The following is a 20087-nucleotide window of genomic DNA, read 5'->3' on the forward strand; positions in this document are numbered from 1 at the left end:
CGCCGAACGGCCCCAGGGTGGGGCCGGCTGGCCCCACATTTTCTCCTCCATGGCTCTCGTTCCTTCGGGTGTCTTCTAGACCCTTCCTGAGCCTTCTCGTGATGTTTTCCGTCGTAGATGAGTTTCATGGTAAATATGCACTAGAATCCTTCTTTTCAGCTCTCTGTGTGAAGTAAACCCTAGAAATACAGAATATGAAAAAATCATGGAAATTGTCTTATTAAACCCTAGACTAATTTTTTTTCATGTGTTCCCTTGTTTCTAAAGTTCTAATAAATATTGACGTTATCGACCGTCAACAAAGTGCTCCTCCATTGGATTCACATGGTGATCGACCTTAGAGCATGCCAACTCCATGTCTAAGTAAGCTATGAGCTGGTAATCAACCAGGTGATGAAGGAGTCAACCTGTACAATTGAAAAGATGGAGGCCTACTGTGAAGAAGCCCATAAGCTAGAGGGAAGATTTGATGGAATCAAACTCCATCACATCCTCTAGTGTGATAATGAGGCACGCCTAGCATGTTTATGTATAGCCTTGACACCCCCTCGATTCGACTCAAGGGGAAGGCTAGACCATGCCATGGTCTAGCTACCACCATGAATGCAGTGGTTGGCCAAGTGAAAGACGAGCCCTTGAAGGCTACCACTAATTTAATGGTGGGCAACTGGCCCAAGAAGGTGAGGTGCTTATGGTCACCACCAGAAGCCGTCGCACCGCTACATCATTGACAAGCTTGTACGGCACACCCTAACTCAATTCAGGGCTGAGGCAACAACTAGCCAGATCCATAGACAAGATGGGCAACACCAAGTGGTGGACGCACCTAAGAAAGGCACATTTGACCATGCGTGCTGTAACACCCTAAAATTTGCTCCTTTTAAAATAGATGAAAATTGATTTAGTTTTGTATTTGAGTGCTCATGAAAATATAAAAAAAAAATAATTTTGCTCCTTGTTCGGCACATCTTTATTCCTTGTTTTCCAGCCTGTGCTTTCGTTTCGAGTTTCCCAAAATCTTTTCCGTGTAACCCAAATCACTCCTTTCAGTTCCTCACCCGTCAATCAATCTCTAAAAAGTTACCGGAAATTATTTCAGCATTTTTCTGAAACTCGTTCCACTTTTCTGTGAGCATAATCTAATTTTTAGATACTCCTATATATCTTTTATGAGCTCTAAATACTTTATTTGGGTTCTTCATGTTCTAAAATATCTTTAAGAATTTTCTCATAATTTTTGGACCCTTCGGAGTATTTTTCGGACCTTAAATATCAATTCTGGACTTTTTGGAATTATTTTTATTCACGAAATTAATTAATTCCGAAAATAAAATAAAATATCTCGTTTTTCCATCAACCCAAAACCCCAACACTATATATATGCCGGCGTAGCCCTCGATGCGCTGATTCCGAAAGTACGGCCGGTTTTTCGAGCCGTCGTTCCTATCGTCTTAGATCTAAAGCCGAAGTTTCGAAACCTAGAACTCCGGCGAACTTCCGGCGAACCTTCGGCGAGCTTTTCCGGCCATCTCCGACATCACCTGCGAAAATCGTCGCCATCTAGAGGTTAATCTCGTTGTCCTCTACACCGACACGCCTTTTATTTTACGAATCCATCTCCGTTTGATATGTTCCTAACTCATCTCTCTTTTCTCTTTTCCGGTGAGAAGCACCATGGCCGGCCTTCTCCTCTATCTGCTCAGGCCACCCTGCAGAGCAACCAACCTAACCGAGTCCTAGGCACCGCAGCCCCATGGCCATGCCGACCATGTGCGCCGTGGCCCTGCCGCGCCACCAGCCTTCCTGGCCGTGTGCTCGGTCGAGCAGGGCTGGCAGCAGGCCGTGCTGCCCCTGTGGTCTTGTCTCTGGCTCATCTTGAACATGGGTCCGTGTCGCTGTGACTTTGCGCTGCCTCGCCGTGTCTCCGGCTGGCCAGCTGGCCAGACCCCTCCCATCCCCACGCACTGCGGCAGCAGTGGTCATGGAGGCCACGGGCTCCTCCAGCCCAAGGTACAAGATGACATTATTTACATGTTTGCCACTCAATCGTATAATCTTCACCGATTAATTGTTTTAGCTCGAGTAGTTTGAGTTGTGTTAGATCGGATCATTGCGCTCTACGCAGTAGTACAAATATTTACCATGTAGCTTAATTATAAATTTATTGATTTAAATACGACTTGATTAATATTTATTAAATAGCTTTCTAACTAAAAAAATAACTTAGGGTTATAATTCGGTTCTCGTAGCATGCGATTGTGCTGACCGAGATTACATGTTTGTTGTGATGTTTAACAAGTCTTATATCTTTGAATTTTATAAGTTAAATATTAATTTACTTTATGCTTACGCAATTGTATTTCTAATTAAAAGCATAATAGGTTTATATTTTGGTCCTTCATAAATTAATGTTGATTTAACTAATATTAATCTTTATATCCTTTGAACTATAATATGCTTAGTTCAACCTTGAAATATAAGTGCTTTAATTTAGCTGTCATATGGTTTTATACGCAAAGCTAAACACTAAATTGATTATTATACTTGTATCTAGTTTTATAATTAAAAATCAAAATAGATTTTATGCTTATGTATTTTATATATAAATGATTAACATGATTAGTTTCCAACACAATTATATTCCTAAATTATAATTTGCCCAGTCTATACATGCATATTATACTCGATTAAATGCTCTCATATGTCAATTTGTATTTACATGTTAGTGTTGAATTGGCATAAATGATATCTAAGTATTTATAAATAAAATATGATTAGTTTTAACTTGACCTTTGAAAATAAATATGCTAACATTAATCTGAATTAAACTTTTAATTATTTTGTTTACTTAAATAAATCAAATATATAGGCTTCTCTTCTATAATATAAAACTACCATTAATAATTTCTTTTAACGATAGGTTCGGTTCCAGTGCTTCTTGCGATCTTGTAGCATTGATTCTCTTTTAGTACGCTCTTTTCTCTTGTGTGGTGTATTGTTCTTAGTTGCTTTTATTTGTTGCTTGTATGTTTGTCTATGTGTGGTGTTTGATACGAGTAGACGAGAACCGTTTGTGGGCGTTGAAGATCAGAAGGTGATGACCGAAAGCTGAAGGTGTGGGAATTGAGCAAATATTTAAGGCAAGTATAACTTGGGATCATCCTTGTTACCTATTCACTTATAACTACACATATATGTCATATGCATGCTATCACCTTGTCGACCTTAGCAAAATCATAGATGATTGTTACCTGTATTCCTTGCTACCTACTTGATATGCATTTGGTGTAGATGTGCTAGTGCTTGATATAATCCATGATCTTGTAAGATGATTAATAGCTATGCAATGAACATAAAAGAATGACAAATAACTGTATGAGATCTTGTCTGTACGTGATCACCCGGGATAACAGTGCAACCATGAGGGCTATTATGGCTCTGGCTTTAGCTCAGTATGAAGCCCTTTTCTAGCTTGTTAGCGGTTACCCGAAAGGGCGGAGGGGCTGAACCGTTTTGGGTATAGTGTGGCCTCTGTCTGTATGAGTATAGGCTGCGAGTCATTGTGCCATCGGAAGGGGGGCTCTATATCTGCGCGCAAAGGAAACCTTGCGGCCCTAACTTGTTAGACGAACTTTTGAAAGGCTTCATAGTGATCCCTGCCGACCTCCCTAGGAAGGGGGTTAAGAGATTAGCTACCTCGGGCGAAAGGGTAAATCATGACTCATGGGTAAAGATGTACAACCTCTGCAGAGTGTAAAACTGGTATACTAGCCGAGCTCACGGTCAGGAGCGGCCTTGGGGACATCTACATTAAGATGATGAGCTTGTTATGTTATTATGTTCATTTGATTATCGTTTATGCCATGAGATTAATTATGCTTACACTTGATCATGTGATTAGTGGATTATCTATGCTACCTTGGCATTTGCTATTTAATTATGAATATGCTATCCACTAATAAAAGCTAAATGCAGTCAAACCAGTGTCAGCTATTTGAGCCTCATGAACCCCTGGGTATACTTGTTGAGTACGATATGTGCTCACCCTTGCTATTTCCCACCACTTCAGTTTACTAGTAAGAGTCGAGCAGAAGAGCGATGGAATCATGAAGGTGTTCTCAAGATACAAGAAGTGCTAGGCATATGTTACCCCCAGTCAGCCGTCCCTGTGTAGATTGAGCCTGAAGATTTGTTACCGTTCCGCGATACTCTGATGTAAGTGTTAATTATAAATATGTTTTCGCTATATAACATTGTTTCTGATACTGTTCCTTTCTGTTGTTGTATGTGTGGACTTCCTGGGCACACATATAGCTAGCCTGGTTTTGTTCCTTAAAACCGGGTGTGACAGAGTGGTATCAGAGCAGTGTTGACTGTAGGACGTATGCCTAGGTAGCACTGGTCGGTTAGAAAAGTCTAATTTGCTATAAAACTATTTTATTATCCCTTGGCTCTTTGAGTTTGATTATTTCTCAATCTTTGTCATATTGTATCTCCTCCTTGAATAGCTTCCTTTGAGCTAATTCTATTTATCACCTTGGCCTTTATTTACTTGTTTTACTTAACTTTTCAAAACTTGTTCTATTAAAAATTCGATGGCCTTTTATCATCTCTAATCTGCCCTTTAGGATGACCACCATTGTTGAAGAAACAGGTGTAGAATCGATGATGTGTTGTGTGCTTGTCTTGTTTGTATGATGCCTGTGTGTCGTCTTTGTTCTTGTGTTTCGAAGGAGGTCTGGAAGGTACCGTCGTGAGAAGTAGCTCAATCTTGTTAAGTGGGGTAGCGTCCGCTACCGTTAAGTATCTCAAGTTTCAAGACAGGAAAATCTAACGATCAATCTTATCCTTCTTGTATATCCTTCTTGTATAGCAAACGTCATCTTTTCTATCATCAATCATTATCTTATACACTATTTAGTATTTGCCCCTTATCATTACCTTGTAATATGATGACCTACAGGTCAACTTCACCTTTCTAGTGTATTTTTTTTGTCATCGATTTTTGTGTTTCTTGTGATCAGCTAGTATTTTCTATTTAACCCTTGTCAGTCTACAATTATCTTATCATCTCTCATCATAAAGCTCGAAATAACCTTGAAAACCAATCTTTGTTCTCCTATCGATCCTTGTTAAGTTATAATATTTCATCATAAACCTCATAAATCTTGAATTAAGGATTTCTGAGCACTATAAGATGTATCTTTATCTTTTATATATTCTCTTATTGATCTTCACTCCTTGACTTTAAACCTCATAATGTGAAGACCCCGTGATCAACTTTTATTTATCTTTTTAACCTTTGTTGATATTTCTCCTCCACACATGCTGATCTTCAATCCTTTGATCTCATGTCATAAATCCTGAATTAATCTTGAGAGCCGATCTTTGATATCTTTGTCAACTTTTGTTAATCATTAATTTCTAAATCATCTTGTCAAAAGTCTCAAAGCAACCTTGATGATCACCTTTATCATTGTCTCTAGTCTCTTCGAATCTCGGGACGAGATTCCTGTTAAGTGGGGTAGAATAATTGTAACACCCTAAAATTTGCTCCTTTTAAAATAGATGAAAATTGATTTAGTTTTGTATTTGAGTGCTCATGAAAATATAAAAAAAAAATAATTTTGCTCCTTGTTCGGCACATCTTTATTCCTTGTTTTCCAGCCTGTGCTTTCGTTTCGAGTTTCCCAAAATCTTTTCCGTGTAACCCAAATCACTCCTTTCAGTTCCTCACCCGTCAATCAATCTCTAAAAAGTTACCGGAAATTATTTCAGCATTTTTCTGAAACTCGTTCCACTTTTCTGTGAGCATAATCTAATTTTTAGATACTCCTATATATCTTTTATGAGCTCTAAATACTTTATTTGGGTTCTTCATGTTCTAAAATATCTTTAAGAATTTTCTCATAATTTTTGGACCCTTCGGAGTATTTTTCGGACCTTAAATATCAATTCTGGACTTTTTGGAATTATTTTTATTCACGAAATTAATTAATTCCGAAAATAAAATAAAATATCTCGTTTTTCCATCAACCCAAAACCCCAACACTATATATATGCCGGCGTAGCCCTCGATGCGCTGATTCCGAAAGTACGGCCGGTTTTTCGAGCCGTCGTTCCTATCGTCTTAGATCTAAAGCCGAAGTTTCGAAACCTAGAACTCCGGCGAACTTCCGGCGAACCTTCGGCGAGCTTTTCCGGCCATCTCCGACATCACCTGCGAAAATCGTCGCCATCTAGAGGTTAATCTCGTTGTCCTCTACACCGACACGCCTTTTATTTTACGAATCCATCTCCGTTTGATATGTTCCTAACTCATCTCTCTTTTCTCTTTTCCGGTGAGAAGCACCATGGCCGGCCTTCTCCTCTATCTGCTCAGGCCACCCTGCAGAGCAACCAACCTAACCGAGTCCTAGGCACCGCAGCCCCATGGCCATGCCGACCATGTGCGCCGTGGCCCTGCCGCGCCACCAGCCTTCCTGGCCGTGTGCTCGGTCGAGCAGGGCTGGCAGCAGGCCGTGCTGCCCCTGTGGTCTTGTCTCTGGCTCATCTTGAACATGGGTCCGTGTCGCTGTGACTTTGCGCTGCCTCGCCGTGTCTCCGGCTGGCCAGCTGGCCAGACCCCTCCCATCCCCACGCACTGCGGCAGCAGTGGTCATGGAGGCCACGGGCTCCTCCAGCCCAAGGTACAAGATGACATTATTTACATGTTTGCCACTCAATCGTATAATCTTCACCGATTAATTGTTTTAGCTCGAGTAGTTTGAGTTGTGTTAGATCGGATCATTGCGCTCTACGCAGTAGTACAAATATTTACCATGTAGCTTAATTATAAATTTATTGATTTAAATACGACTTGATTAATATTTATTAAATAGCTTTCTAACTAAAAAAATAACTTAGGGTTATAATTCGGTTCTCGTAGCATGCGATTGTGCTGACCGAGATTACATGTTTGTTGTGATGTTTAACAAGTCTTATATCTTTGAATTTTATAAGTTAAATATTAATTTACTTTATGCTTACGCAATTGTATTTCTAATTAAAAGCATAATAGGTTTATATTTTGGTCCTTCATAAATTAATGTTGATTTAACTAATATTAATCTTTATATCCTTTGAACTATAATATGCTTAGTTCAACCTTGAAATATAAGTGCTTTAATTTAGCTGTCATATGGTTTTATACGCAAAGCTAAACACTAAATTGATTATTATACTTGTATCTAGTTTTATAATTAAAAATCAAAATAGATTTTATGCTTATGTATTTTATATATAAATGATTAACATGATTAGTTTCCAACACAATTATATTCCTAAATTATAATTTGCCCAGTCTATACATGCATATTATACTCGATTAAATGCTCTCATATGTCAATTTGTATTTACATGTTAGTGTTGAATTGGCATAAATGATATCTAAGTATTTATAAATAAAATATGATTAGTTTTAACTTGACCTTTGAAAATAAATATGCTAACATTAATCTGAATTAAACTTTTAATTATTTTGTTTACTTAAATAAATCAAATATATAGGCTTCTCTTCTATAATATAAAACTACCATTAATAATTTCTTTTAACGATAGGTTCGGTTCCAGTGCTTCTTGCGATCTTGTAGCATTGATTCTCTTTTAGTACGCTCTTTTCTCTTGTGTGGTGTATTGTTCTTAGTTGCTTTTATTTGTTGCTTGTATGTTTGTCTATGTGTGGTGTTTGATACGAGTAGACGAGAACCGTTTGTGGGCGTTGAAGATCAGAAGGTGATGACCGAAAGCTGAAGGTGTGGGAATTGAGCAAATATTTAAGGCAAGTATAACTTGGGATCATCCTTGTTACCTATTCACTTATAACTACACATATATGTCATATGCATGCTATCACCTTGTCGACCTTAGCAAAATCATAGATGATTGTTACCTGTATTCCTTGCTACCTACTTGATATGCATTTGGTGTAGATGTGCTAGTGCTTGATATAATCCATGATCTTGTAAGATGATTAATAGCTATGCAATGAACATAAAAGAATGACAAATAACTGTATGAGATCTTGTCTGTACGTGATCACCCGGGATAACAGTGCAACCATGAGGGCTATTATGGCTCTGGCTTTAGCTCAGTATGAAGCCCTTTTCTAGCTTGTTAGCGGTTACCCGAAAGGGCGGAGGGGCTGAACCGTTTTGGGTATAGTGTGGCCTCTGTCTGTATGAGTATAGGCTGCGAGTCATTGTGCCATCGGAAGGGGGGCTCTATATCTGCGCGCAAAGGAAACCTTGCGGCCCTAACTTGTTAGACGAACTTTTGAAAGGCTTCATAGTGATCCCTGCCGACCTCCCTAGGAAGGGGGTTAAGAGATTAGCTACCTCGGGCGAAAGGGTAAATCATGACTCATGGGTAAAGATGTACAACCTCTGCAGAGTGTAAAACTGGTATACTAGCCGAGCTCACGGTCAGGAGCGGCCTTGGGGACATCTACATTAAGATGATGAGCTTGTTATGTTATTATGTTCATTTGATTATCGTTTATGCCATGAGATTAATTATGCTTACACTTGATCATGTGATTAGTGGATTATCTATGCTACCTTGGCATTTGCTATTTAATTATGAATATGCTATCCACTAATAAAAGCTAAATGCAGTCAAACCAGTGTCAGCTATTTGAGCCTCATGAACCCCTGGGTATACTTGTTGAGTACGATATGTGCTCACCCTTGCTATTTCCCACCACTTCAGTTTACTAGTAAGAGTCGAGCAGAAGAGCGATGGAATCATGAAGGTGTTCTCAAGATACAAGAAGTGCTAGGCATATGTTACCCCCAGTCAGCCGTCCCTGTGTAGATTGAGCCTGAAGATTTGTTACCGTTCCGCGATACTCTGATGTAAGTGTTAATTATAAATATGTTTTCGCTATATAACATTGTTTCTGATACTGTTCCTTTCTGTTGTTGTATGTGTGGACTTCCTGGGCACACATATAGCTAGCCTGGTTTTGTTCCTTAAAACCGGGTGTGACACGTGCAGCTCAACTGATCTCTTAAGCACATCACAACTTGATCGATCACTTAAGCACATCAACTGACCCTATGTAGGGTGAGCCTAATGACAAAATGCCCTACCTAGCATGTGGTTTGATAGATAGTTAGGATGTGGGATGCCTGGTGAGCATGATTAGTTTACCCCTTTCCTCAACTCTCACTAAATCTTAGTGCTTATTTCAACAAGCAAAAATCTATCGGGTCATGGATGGACAGCGATGGGTCGAGATGGTGGAGTAGAGGGGTGTGAGTAGTCATTTCTAAAAACTTATCACGCCGGCTAACCAAAACTATTGTGGAATTCAAACTATCGGTGTAGCCAAGACTTCACCCCTCTATCTAAATTCTCTAGCACCTTACAAAAGATCCTAAACGTAAATAAGGTGCCAAACATAGCGTGAGCTCACCTAAACAATTCTAGGACTGGTCACACAAACCTATGCAACTAGTACTTTACACACCGGAGGAGCGCCTACACAACTAGTAAGCAAAAGTACAAAGCTCCTAAGCTCACTAGCAATGCTCAACAAGGCAACCAATGCCAAATTAGAGAGTATAAATTACTTAGCTACACAAACTAAGCAATGTGACTAACAAGGTTACACAAACAAAACTAGTCATGCAAGGGGAGCTACTTCAAGCTACACAAGCAAGAAGGTAACTAGCAAACTACACAAGCTAGACTAGTTACAAGAGCAAGTACACAAGCTCCAAGGTTGCCACCGGTCCTCTTGCTAGTGGTGACCCACAAGTCACACTCTCCCACACGGAGTGCTTACCACAAGCTCTAGCACTTGACACGACCAGACCACTTGTCGCCCTTTGCGTCTCGCTCTACTAGAGTTGCTCTTCGTGATCTCCATGGGGTGAGCATTGTACCCCTCACAAATCCTCCTCTAAAGCACCACATAATCTACTCACATGCTTCAATAGAGTCACAAGCCACCAAGTTGTCTAGGAGGTGGCCACTTCTAAGAGTAACAAGCACCATCAGCTTTCAACTTGAACACCTAGTGGCACTCGATGCAATCTCTCAATGCAACCGCAGTAGAATCACTCACTCGCTATTGATTTGCAATCTAGTAAGCACACATGAGTTAGAGGCTCTCCTAGCACTCCCCAAGTATGGACACTAAGTCCCAAGGGTGCCAAGCTATAGTCAAGTCCACCCACCACTTCTATTTATAGCCCCAAGGGCTAAACTAGCTGTTGGCCTTCAAAGTACCCAAGTCGAGGGTGTCGGATGTGTCGACGGCAAGGCACATGACGTGCCTCATAATCTAATGCTGCTCTTCCAACAACTCTCGATAACTGCCATGTGTCCTCAGTTAAACATGAGCCATTGATCTGCAATGGTCACTAAGCTCTGCTTGCCCGTAGTTAAGTGAGCAATGGACGCACCAACAAAACACATTGGATGCCAATGCCTCATGTTGAATGCAACTCAGAGAGCTATCAAACTTGGTTTCTCACTAATAGACATGTTAGATGGGTCGTCACCGACCATGCCATAGCGTCTGACATGTACACTTCGTGAATCCCTGAGAAATGTCACGTGCATCGGACACACCGATGCTTGAGCATTGGGCAAGTTGATGACCCACGGGAACACAGGTAGTTCTCCCAACATGACATCGGATGTAGGTTCAGCATCCGAGCTTGCCGACCTCAGCATCCGAGGAGTCTTTCTCAGTGACAAACACTCCCGTGAGGCCGCGACTATACCTCCTCTTCAACGCCACCTCTGGCACAATGGAAAATAAGCATTTCATTTCCATGGAAGGACTGAATCCCGCCTTGCAGGCTCGGTGAGAGGGAGAGAGGATCCCAAACCCCTCTCTGCCTATCAAACTTCACCTCCTTTGCAAAAGTGCTAAAACCACCAAGTGTACACCACCATGTGAATGTGTGTTAGCTTTTTCACAAACATTTTTTGAAAAGTGTTAGCCTCTCAACTTGCCACGCCACTCAATCCTAACACGTATGTAAAGTTAGATCTCTCAAGTGGCACTAGATGACCGATATGCAAACAAGTTTGCCCCTTTTGATAGTACTACCATCTATCCTAAAATCGGTCATAATCTTATCTACACACCTATGACCGGTGAAATGGAAATGCCCTAGGTTATACCTTTGTCTTGTGCATTCCATTCAAACTCCTTTGATGTTGATGCAACACATGCACCAACCAATCACCAAATAATATGATCCACTTCATATCATCACGTTAAAATTTTGGTTCATTGATCTTGACCTCACTTACTCTTCATCGTTGCCTCGGTCCATGGGCGTCAAGTCTTGCTCAAGCTTCACGGTCACATGCGGTCCTTTGCTTCAAAGCCTCTAACTTGCCCTTCACTCTTGCAACCGGTCGGATGAGCCAAGCCTCATCTTGATCTTCTTCACCTTGATCATATGACTCCATGTTATGTCTCATATGCAATGAGCTCCTCCATCTTATATATTGACCTGTGGACTAATCTTCTATGCATCTCACATAAATACTATTAGTTCACCTAGGTTGTCACTCAATTACCAAAACCAAATAAGGACCTTTCAATAGCTTTATAGGTGGAGCATGTTAGGAGTCCTCCTCAAATGCCTCCCTAGGTTAGGTTGTAAGTGGATTGGGATTTGGGAAGGATGAGGAAGGACCAGCATGTGTGGGTGTCCGACGGTGAGGTCGGCGGCCATGGCGGTGTCCAAGGTGGAGGTGGGCAGGGAGGGTAAGTTGTTGCCAGAGTATTGGAATTAGAAAAGGACGGGGAAGGAGTGGTGGGGGTGGGCGGCCAATGGTGAGATCAGCGGTGAGGTTGCCAGGCTAGGGTAGGCTCTGAGGTGGTAGCAGGCTGGGAGTAGGAGAACATCTGGACGTTCGGGCGGTAGCTTCACCAAGATAAAGAGACAAAGGATGATGAGTGGAACCATATTTCAGCAAAGATAGTGTTTGGTATAAACTGCTTGTTGAGCGGATGAAGAAAAAGAAAAGAAAAGAAAAGAAAAGATGATGTTTAGTTGCATGTAGGGGTGAAAATGTACTGCACAGAACTATCCTGTACCGAACCACATCGTTTTATAAATTTGATCTGATCAAATTCATATTTTAGGAAAAATTCAAATTTGCTTTGAAATACAGAACACCAGTCTCAAAATTATAACGAAATTGGTTTAGGTGTTTTTTGATAGTTTTCTACTTTACTACTTTTAGTTAAGAATATCTCAAATTCAAAATTCGGTTTAAACAGAATTTGGTCAAGCCTTAGAAACATTGTATCTTTTCATATATACAATCTCGGATTAAGATGATCTTTATATAAACATTGTAGCCCTCGACGAGATCCACATCTTTCTAGTTTTAAAATTTTTAATCTGAGGTCGTTAATATGTTGAAAAATATTTAAAATGTTTCAGCAATATATTAATCACATTCAAGCAGTTATTGCCTTAGAACAATCGTATCTTTCTTATATGGTGTCAAATGGAGATACCTTTTATGTGAAAGTTGTAGGACTTGTTAATTGTTATGGACTTGGTCATGCGCTTGTTAATTGTTATGCATTTGGTCCTACGAGTCAATATTCCATACTGATTTTTCATATGGATTGTGTTCGACATAATTCCCGCTTGAATTAGTTCGTTTTCAAAATTCTCGATATTCTATAAGTTCGTGTTTGTTTTCATGACCGGCTTTACCGCTTTCGCTTATGTTTTCATATTCAAATATAGAAGTAGAAAATGGTTAAGGGTTTTTTCGAGGGTTTTCATCCCTAGTTGCATGCATAAGCCGATGCAATCTGCATGACTTGTGAGACTGGCACATGTACCCCGCACCTGATTCTTGCATCTACCGGGCTTGGCTTGTAAGTAAAGCTCAAATTGGACGGCTCCTGCTAGCCAGTATTCACTGTACTCATGCAATTGCATCTGTTCATATGCAGACATGCAGCAAACTAACTACGTTGGTCGCTCAATTTTATATGGCTCTGTTCGTGCTGGACCGGGCGTGCACAGCAACTGAACAAGTCCTTCATGGACGAGAGGAGACATTGCACACCACAGTGAATGAATTTATTATCAAATCGTGCGCAACGGACGCACGTCCTTCAATTGAATATTTAACTAGGACCGTGGACTTAATATATACAGATTCAAATAGTTGGCATCAATAATACAACTATCTCAAAGTGGCCTTTATGTGATCACGTTCTCTCCATAATGGACTATATTTATATGAATAACACAATCAACTCCTGAAGAATAATTAACTGCCAGGGATGCTAGCTGTTCAAACATGGCTGATTCCTTATTACCCTATTTTTGTATGCCAACAATATGCTCAATCTCGATTCCAAGTGATTGATGAAGATACTCTATGAGAGAGAACCTTGTGGCCTATGCCACACAGCTCGAGAGGACCTGTTTGGACCATAAAAGAATTAATATTTCCACTTGATATGAGTCGAGCAAAGCAGACATTTCTTGCTTGCGAACATATAATATCATTAAAATATGCTATTTACATTTTCTCAGTTTAGTATGTAAGAAAATAATTTAGTAACAATTTTTTTAAAAAAATATTTTAATTTGACATTAGCATAATGTGTTTGTATAGTGGAAACATCTAAAGCATGTTTAGGTGTCGATTGGTGGTTTTCTAGGATTTTACATATTTTTTTCTATGATGCTTTTTCATTTTCTTCTTAGCAAAATCCTTTGATTGTTACTTAACACAATTTTTTTGATGTGCTTCAAATATTATTGCTGGATTCATCAGTGCCCAATCCAACTCTTTAGTTTTTCCACATTTTGTGAATTTTTAATAGTTTGAATATGATTTTTTTACCAAGAATTATTTTTGAACTAAGAATAAATCATGAAAATGAAAAACAAAATACCTTAGCGGAAACCCCAAGTATAAATATATTCCGGTACTCTCCCAAGCTTTCTTGTTCTAGATACGCATATCTTTTGTGGAGCCGCCACCCATATAGCCATATAGATGTATCTTTAAAATTTCACCAAATATATAGCAAGCCATTTATTTTGGCAAATCATACCTGATCTAGTCCACCACAACCACACCACCACCATCACAATGTATGTCTTGTGATCCTTGAGAAGTAGACCACAAGATTAACCAGTGTAAACAAATAAACAAATGAAAATATACTAACAAAAAGTTATATGTGATGAATAATATAGAAATAATGTGCCTTATGCACACTATTTGAGATAATAGTTGAAATTGCATTATACATTGTTTCAACTTTTTTTACTGATCTCAACCATAAAAGTTTCCAAAAAACCATAAAAGAAGATCCTTTAAATTTTGATCCTTTTGAGATATACGACATCAAATATGGAAAAAGAAAAACATTATTATAGACAATACTACCAACCCAATTAAATTTGAGGGTTAAGTGTTCCGATGGATGAGGCCATGAGGGGTAGATTTTGTATATATATATATATATATATATATATATATAGCATGAGCAATGAGCAGATCATGCATTCATTTGGGACGTTGACTTACAATACTCAAAGTAGCCTTAATCAGATCGTATTCTCACTATGAACTACTTCTAGAAAAATAACAAAAACAAATCCATGCAAAATAATGGAAGTGCCAGGGTTGCTGTTCAAATGGAATCTGTGGCTTGATTATTCTGAGCAACGGATTATTGCCGGCCCAACTTTTATATGGCAACAATATGCTCAATCTCGCTCCAGCCTCCAGATGAAGATTGAGCATGGCCAGAGAGAACCAATCTCTACATGTCTTACCCTAAAAAACAAATGCTGATTGGCTTTCAAAAACCTTGCACGTATCTTGCTATTACTAATTGGAGGCTTGAAACGACCACACTAGATGCACTAAAAATGATAAATATTAGAAATTACTGCATTAATCATAAACATCCAGCCATGCATCAAATTAAAAGATCTAGCTATCTGTAACCATTAGATATATTTTGTTTTCTACAAAATTATCCCACATCTGCCATTATACACATTAAAAATGGCATTTATTTAATCTAATTGTTCGAGAGAGATAAAAACTTCGATAACAACTTCTGTCATGCTGACAAAGTTAATGGGCGGTAACAATGTTCAGTTGGTTAATAAGATATTATTAGTCCTAGGAACATTTAGTTGGTTTATTAATAAAGTATCATGTGAGGCCACTTAATTTTTAATATATTAATAAAATATATCACCAGAGTGTGTTAATATTGTCAATTCAAATTATACACATGACTGTTTTTCTAAATTATCTATTCAATCATCTATTTGGTAAACCATAATCATTGTTCATGATGATAGTCATAAAATATATTGTGTTTTTTAAAAATTACCCACACCTATCATTATAAAAATAGGCTATAGAAACCTCTAAATCTTGATCAAAATGCTTCACCAATACCATTATTATGTAAAAGGAACCTCAAGTAGACCTATAATATTCTGAATTGCCACATAAGCTATTATGAAAAATAACATAATGTAACCCAGAAATTTGTAAATGAAATACCCACACTATATTATTAAAATAAATATAAAATGTCCTTCAATCTAATCTATCTACGTCTACAATTATAAAAAAGAAGTTTTCAAAAGTACTTTTATAATGATTCCAAATGATTATTGTTAATATACAGAAAAAAACTAATTCAAACTATGCATTCATAGCGTTTAGTGCACTATGCATATATGTCTACCTATTTAGCATGTCCATTTCTAACCTTAATACATAGTTAAGGTTTGATAAAACATATGCCTACCAATTTACAATGCAAAGGTAAAGAATATGAATAGGCATCGAAAAATATACAAAGTAACTGGTAACTCTAATACAAGCTAACAATGATATGAAATAAAATGTGTATAAGAGTCTCCTGTAATGATATGAATACACCATACACCAATTAAACAAATATCAGACACAAATGGAAGTGTGATGCAATACACCAATTAAACAAACACGAACGCAAATGGAGGTGTGAAGATGAAGATGTAGATAAAGTAATTCTATTAAATCTGTTGATGCCAGATTGATCTTGGATCACACACCAGCCCCGGGCTGCCACGGGCCAAAGAATGCAGCGAAGTTGTCACACTTTCATGGTGAAGAAGGGAGAGGTTTACAAGCAAAACACCCTAGGATAACCAACGTACTTGTGTGACAAAGAACACCTAGTTTCAGAGGAAACTAGCAAAGAAACCATCGAAACTATCGCACTAGAGTGACTCCTATCGGGGCAAGGACGTAGCCAGGTTTCCCTAGGTCAGCGGGCAAGCCTTGGGCTCTATCCTTGATCGTTGGATCAAATGATGAACAACAACATATGGTTAGAAGGGCAAAGAGAGGTAGTAGATTGATTTGGTCGATTATGTAGTTAGAATACCTCAATCGGCCATCACCCCTGTGTACCACAAGAAATAATTAGCAAACAACAAAGATAGCATCATAGTCACAGTTTGTTGACGAAAGTTGGTCGGCAGTCTACCTAGGGGTATGCCCAAGGTAGTAGGTTGTTGGTGGACAGGTGCGCAAGCTACAAACTAGATGGTGACGCAAGACATAGACAAGGATTTTATCCAGGTTCGTCCGCTGTGAGGGCGTAATATCTACATCATGTGTCTTATTGTATTGACATGAGTTGTGTCGAGATGAGTTGAGGGGGGTCCCTTTCACCACCTTATATAGTCCGGGGGACAAGGTTATAAATCTAGAAACTAATCCTAGTCGGTTACAATTGCTATAAATAGTTCGATATCAATTCCTATTCTAACCCACCAGGATCTAGCTTGATCTCCACGTCTGGCTTCCTTGTGCAAGACTCTTAGTAGATGGAACAAGCTATGAATCGTCTCATAATGGGCCAAACCTCTCGACCCAAGTCTAGCCGTTAGGGTATAGGGGTTTATACCCCCACCGCTAGTCCCCGAACACTTTGTATTGTGATGCGACTCGCCATCTTGAACTTCTTCGACCAGTACAGACGACAGTCAACCACCCATTATTGCCAAAGAAGCTGGTTGTCGGAATAATGCATGGTGCTCTTGAGAAAAAAAAAAGATTTCTTTCCTGGTGAAGTGTGCCCACTTTACTTTTTGAAGAAGCACAAGCTTTCAAAAAGCAAGCATATTCACCATAAGATGAAGTGTGCCCACTTAGTCCCTGAGCCTGGCGGTAGGTGATGTAGACACGTGGTGTTAGTGTCTAAAAAGAAAAATCCACGTAGAAATTCTGATACTGAGATGCATCACCAGATGCATCGTACCGATGTAGTCCACGAGCTTGCTGGAAGGTGAAGTATGAGCCTTGTAGCAAGGTCTAAAAAATTAAAATTACCTCTCAATTGTATATGAGTCTAATTCATATGTAACCGAGAAAAGCAATCTCCAAGTTATGTTAGAGAGTGATCGGAGCAGTCCCCGAGCATAGCATAGCTACTGGTCGACGAGTCGCTGAGCTGTGGTGAGGAACGTAAACGTGCTCGGTTGTTAGAGCAGTCCCCGAGCACAGCGTAGCGACTGGTCGACAAGTCCCTAAGCATGGTTGAGAATGTAAACGTGCTCGGTGATTGGCATAGTCTTCACTAAGCATAGCATAACAACTGACAACCAGTCCCCGGGCATGGTTTGGAACAGAAATGTGCTCAATGGTCGAAGCAGTCCCCAAACATTACATGGAATCCAGTCAACAAAGCATTGACCCAAAATGACTTCTTCTGAATCTTGCATAAAAATAACTTTCTATCTCGGTGACGTATTACTAACAAGACGTTGCACCAACTTCCAATAGCTGCCAAATTGTCAAACTGAGCAACCCACCAGTAGCATGGAAAGAAGGGCCGATAAAAACTAAGTCGCCCAACACATGAACCAAAGTGAAAAATGGGCCTACTAAAAGACGAAACGGCCGGCGGATTTATCACAATGTTATTGAAAACCGAAACGATGTCCTTACCGCAAAAATTGCACGTTACCCAAGATGCGAGAAGTGGAAGAGGTGGTTGCCTCGTAATAAATAGCCCAAGAGAGGCAGCAATGAAACTTCACCAAAACACTTGCCATTTCCAACAGTTCATCTTCCTCCTCCCTCCATCCATTCTTGTAGTGAAATCCAATACTCCCCATCAAAAAACCAAATGGCCAAGAGTGACGTGAAGAAGAGGTTGGAGATGATGATGGCCAAGGAATGGTGGAAGTCCAAGTCCACCACGCATTCAATCAAAGAACTCGTTGAGATGGGGGTGCTGCACAACTAGAAGCTTGGAGGCTGGAGGGCACCATTCGGGGAAAGCTACCCTGATCCAAGGCCTGGTGAGATCGTAGTATTTGAAGATTTCTTTAAGAGGGGTTTCAGTGTTCTAGTTCATCCCTTTCTCCAGGGTTTACTTTTATACTATGAGATTGGGATCTGCAATTTGCATCCCAAATCGATTCTCCTTGTAGCCACTTTCATTCACCTCTGTGAAGCTTTTGCGGGTATAGAACCGCACTTTGATCTTTTCCGCTACTTATTTTGCCTGAGAAAGAAGGGAGCAGTTGGTGGTTCGAGGATTGTGGATGGAGTATACCTCAACCTTCAAGATGGGATGAAGACCCACTATCTCAGCTGCCCTTGGAATACCTTCTTGGCAGAGTGGTATAAGAAGTGGTTCTAGATCCGCAAGGAGCCAAACAGCGCCACGTTTTCTGACATGGGATATGTGCCCGAGAAGAGAGCAAGCTGTACTGATCAACTAGAGTACTCCGGGCAGATTGAAGAGTTGATGGACTTGATTCAATGGCCCTGCCTGGACAGACCAGCGGTGGTCGGGAGCTTTATCTATAGAAGGATATAGCCATGCCAGAGAAGGGTGCACTCCAAGTATCAGTACTAGGGTAATACAGATACCACCCAAATGAAGAAGAGGATTGAGGAGGCAGAAATCCATTACTGAATCAACGAGCTCTTCAACTTGGCGGACAACAGTTTTGCTCCGAGCAATAATCATATGCATGCATACAAACTGGCCCGACCACCACCAAAGGTAACCAGAAATCAATCTGGACTCTTTGACTGTCAATATTTACTATAAAAGTTGATGTTATCATATGTATGCTCGATAGATCGGAGACCTAGATAGAGCATCAGTCTTTGTCTCGCTAGCCCCTAGCATGGAGCAGCTAGTGGGCGTGGACCCACCGATGTGAAATGCGGCCTGATGTTATGAATACGCTAGCAGTGATGAGGAAATCGAGCAGGAGGTGCCATCAACAGAGGACTGGGCTGCAGGCAAAAGGCCGGTGGTGACCGAGTCATCGCAGAAAAGAGGGAGTTCACCAGACTGGACCCAAGGTCCATCGGCCGCCGCCGGGTCTCATGCTGGAGGTCCAACACCAAAGTGTCGTCGGGTGCTCTAAGTGCTCGACGATGATGAAGAAGAAGATGACGGCATCCCTAACTTAGTCCACCGATCACGGAGACGCCACGAAGGCATGATGTCGTCAAATACCTAGCCATCGATGGCGTCACCTGCCACGACGACCATGGGTGACCAGGCGCCACCAGAGTAGCAACAACCAAATGTGGCAACAGGACGCATTAAGCGAAGGGTCTTCTCAACGTCGCACCACCCATATTATCTGTAAGTTAGAAAACTTGTACAAAATACAAAGCATTGTCTGCCAATTAATGTTGTGTTGACATGATAGGACCACCTCTGACATGGACCTAGACTAGGCCAAGAGGGGTCAAGGACCAAGACTGGCCAAACCAGTCGCCTACCAGCCTCAACCGGAAGGCCCTATAATGTCTCCCGGTTGGGTGGGGGTAGACAAGCAGGAAGCCAGACTCCCACCAAGGAGTTGTCTGTCATCCGAGCAGATGAGACCTCCATCTGTCGCGCTGCCGGGAGCACGAGCCGACCAACTAGTAACACCGCTGGAGGTCCCTGATTGGGGCAAAGGCCCGATATCCCCCTCCACTGTTGGAGGAAGCCAAGTCCACGATGACGAGCCCTCCCCTTCCTCTGATAACAA

General features: G+C 40.4%; 2 long non-coding RNA genes across 2 annotated transcripts; both read left to right on the forward strand.

The window, feature by feature from the left end:
• LOC110435468 lies at positions 915 to 3241 on the forward strand. The gene is made up of 3 exons (XR_002453168.1): positions 915 to 1566; positions 1671 to 2010; positions 3061 to 3241. It is a non-coding gene; the product is annotated as an uncharacterized LOC110435468 (long non-coding RNA).
• Positions 3785 to 7920, forward strand: LOC110435467. The gene is made up of 3 exons (XR_002453167.1): positions 3785 to 6245; positions 6350 to 6689; positions 7740 to 7920. It is a non-coding gene; the product is annotated as an uncharacterized LOC110435467 (long non-coding RNA).

This window comes from Sorghum bicolor, chromosome 5, assembly GCF_000003195.3.
Source record: "Sorghum bicolor cultivar BTx623 chromosome 5, Sorghum_bicolor_NCBIv3, whole genome shotgun sequence".
Classification (NCBI taxonomy): domain Eukaryota; kingdom Viridiplantae; phylum Streptophyta; class Magnoliopsida; order Poales; family Poaceae; genus Sorghum; species Sorghum bicolor.